The 3,557-nt window shown below is 41.2% G+C and overlaps 1 non-coding gene across 1 annotated transcript; it reads right to left on the minus strand.

The window, feature by feature from the left end:
• Nucleotides 1-1,290: 1,290 nt before the first annotated feature.
• Nucleotides 1,291-1,395, minus strand: LOC141681407 (small nucleolar RNA R71). The gene has a single exon (XR_012558843.1). It is a non-coding gene; the product is annotated as a small nucleolar RNA R71 (small nucleolar RNA).
• Between the last annotated feature and the right edge of the window lie 2,162 nt (nt 1,396-3,557).

The following is a 3,557-nucleotide window of genomic DNA, read 5'->3' on the forward strand; positions in this document are numbered from 1 at the left end:
GCTAATCGTTGTCATGGGGTTCTAGCGGATTTACTTATGGATTTCAATAGTTAAATTATTTCGATATCTTAGTGTGTGGTGATTTATTCATATCCTAGTATTGGTTGTGCTTATTCGTCTTATGTGCATAGCTAACATATAAGATAGCGTTAATCTCTATTGAAGCGACAGTGAATATAGAGGTTTAGAACTTGTCATGCTAGCATAGGTTCATGTATTTGTTATGCATGATTCGTAGGTAACTCTAACCGTTTTACTTGCCCTATGTAATCAAGATTGATAAGTTGTGCTTAAACCATTATATTGTCAAATTCTACAGACATATAGGGTCTCAATATAATTGGTGCATATTCAGCTTCTATCTCTTTTGTGGATGTCTGGTAGAATGGTACTCGTGCAACGAAAGTTGGCGTTTATCAGTTTCGTGTTATCTGATTAGTGTCATCACCATCACATGCTAAGGTTAAGAACGAAAATTCTATTGAATGAAGTATTTAATGAAGTTAGAATCCCATATTTGTCATATATAGTAATTCAACCTCAATTTTCTTAGTTAATGTTATTTAGCATAATCTCTTAGTTTAATCAAAACCCAATTAGTTATTTGTCTTAGCATTGAGCGATAATGATACATTGTTGCATAGGTGCATAAATTGAACTTAACCTAAACCAGTCTCTGTGGAAACGAATTTGATTTATATCTTATACTACTTGCGAACGTGTATACTTGCGTGAATATTAGCGCGTGTTTTCACCCTAACAAGTTTTTGGTGCCGCTGCCGGGTACTCTGTGTTAATTTTTAATTTATGTGCTTGTCATCAGTGGTCGTTAAAGTTCACTGACTCGGATTCTTTTACTTTCACGGTTTATTTGTTTGTGTTTCAGGTACTCATTACAATGGGAGATCCAGCAGTACGAACGAAAGCCTTGATGGATTTTTCTCAACCCAAGATCAATGACATTCAATCTAGCATTGTCCGGCCAGCTATCACAGCTAATACCTTTGAGATCAAGCCTGGCATAATTCAATGGGTGCAGAATTCAGTGCAGTTTGGGGGTTCTTCAACGGAAGATCCCAAAATACACATTAGGGATTTTATTGAGATATGCGACACCTTCAAGTTCAATGGTGTTTCTGAAGATGCTGTGAAGCTGAGACTGTTCCCATTCTCTCTGAGGGAAAAGGCTAAGAGCTGGTTACACTCTCTACGAGCTGGTTCGATTACTACTTGGGAAGATCTTGCTCAGAAGTTTCTTACTAAATTCTTCCCTATGGCGAAGACAGCTGCAATCAGGAATGCTCTTACTCAATTTGCGCAACAATCAGAAGAATATTTATATGAAGCTTGGCAGCGCTACAAGGAGATGCTTAGGAAGTGTCCTCGTCATAGAATGCCTGATTGGATGATCATCACTTGTTTTTACAATGGGTTGGGAGCACAGTCCAGACCCATTCTCGATGCAGCAGCAGGCGGAGCATTATGGGCAAAGACCTATAAGGAAGCTTATGATCTAATTGAACTGATGGCTGCTAATAAATATCAGTATCCAACCCAGAGATGTCCACAAGGCAAGGTAACAGGAGTTCTTGAAGTGGATACAGCTACGGCTATCACTGCTCAACTAAAGGCGTTGTCTATGAAGATCGATTCTCTGGCTAACTATGGTGTTAAGCAGATAATTAGTGTTTGTGAGCTATGTGCAGGTCCGCATGTGATGGAACAATGTGCTATATCTATTGACTCAGCTCAGTTTGTGAGCAACTTTCAGAGATCGCAGCAACCAGTTCCAGACACTTATCATCCTGACAACTGGAATCATCCTAACTTCAGCTGGAGCAACAATCAGAATGCGATGCAACAGCCGTTGCAGCAGTTTGGAAATAAGCTATTCAACCCTCCTAGTTTTCAGCAACAAATTACACCAAAATAACAAACTCATGGTGCATGTCTATCTTCGAATGAAAAATCTGAATTGGAGGAGTTGCGGCTTATGTGCAAAAACCAGGCTCTTATATGCCAAAGCCAGGCTATTTCTATCCAGACTCTGGAGAACCAAATAGGGCAAATTGCTAATGCCTTATTGAATCGGCCATCAGGAATGCTTCCTAGTGATACAGAAGCCAATCCAGGCAAGAGGGAAATTGAAGAACAGGTGAACGCCATCACCTTAAGGTCTGTAAAGGCTGCAAGCCCCCAAATTCAGCAAGACGAAGAGCCTGAAAAGTATCAAGTTCCAGAATCTGAAGTTGTGGCTAAAGAAGAAGTGCAGAAGGAAGCAGAGGTGGAACCAAGGAAGACTACTGTGGAACACACTCCTCCTGAGGGTAATACAGGGGAGAAACAGATCTATCCTCCACCTCCTTTTCCTAAGAGGTTGGAGAAGAAAAAGCTGGATAAGCAATTTGCTAAGTTTCTGGAGGTATTCGAGAAACTTCATATCAACATACCTTTCACTGAAGCTCTTGAACAGATGCCTAGCTATGCGAGGTTTATGAAAGTTATTTTCTCTCAGAAAGTAAAGCTCGATGACTTAGAGACCGTTGCTCTAACGGAGGAATGCAGTGCTGTGCTGCAACAGAAGTTGCCTCCGAAGCTTAAAGATCCTGGAAGTTTCACTATTCCTTGCACCATCGGAAACTTGTCGTTCAACAAGTGTTTATGTGATTTAGGAGCTAGCATCAATCTGATGCCCTTATCTATCTTCAAGAAGCTTGGTCTGCCTGATCTGAAACCAACATACATGTCATTGCAACTAGCTGACCGTTCCATCGCTTATCCACGAGGTATAGTGGAGGATGTCTTGGTCAAGGTGGATAAACTCTTCTTCCCTGCTGACTTTGTAATTCTTGATTTCGAGGAAGATAAGAAGATTCCCATTATTTTGGGAAGACCATTCTTGGCTACACGCCAAACTGTGATCAATGTGCAAAAAGGAGAGCTTTCGATGAAGGTTTACGATCAAAAGGTCACTTTTAATGTGTTCAAGGAAATAAAGTTACCCACAGCTAAAGAGGAGTGCTTTAAAGTAGAGCAACTACAGGTTTTGAATGCACCTCCGTGGAAGAGGAAGTTGGATTGCCATTCGATTCTCTTGGGTTAGTAGAGCTGAAAATTTCTCAAGAGCATTTTGAACCATTTATTCAAGAAGCTCCCATACTTGAGCTCAACTAAAAGCCAGATCACTTGAGTTATTCATTTTTAGGTGCACCCCTTGACAAGGGGTTGGGATATATCTTTGATGATGTAGAGGGTAGCCGAACGGATCCTTCGGTGCCTACAGAGGGTTCTTCTCATGTGCAGCAGGTAGTTGATAGGACTCGTGTTGGTGATGAGCAGTACAGGCGAGTAATTAGGCGTATGGAGGCCATGCACGACATTCACCGTCATTTTGCTACAGATTTGACACATGCTTTCGGTACTGTTGTTCGAAACACTGGTGGCGAGGTTGATTGGCCACCTGATCCTCCACCCGACGAGGGTGACTCTCCTGCTGACTAGGTATGCCTGAAATCCTTATTATTACCTTCAATGAGGACATTGAAAATTTTAAGTTT

Source organism: Apium graveolens, chromosome 8, assembly GCF_009905375.1.
Source record: "Apium graveolens cultivar Ventura chromosome 8, ASM990537v1, whole genome shotgun sequence".
Classification (NCBI taxonomy): Eukaryota; Viridiplantae; Streptophyta; class Magnoliopsida; order Apiales; family Apiaceae; genus Apium; species Apium graveolens.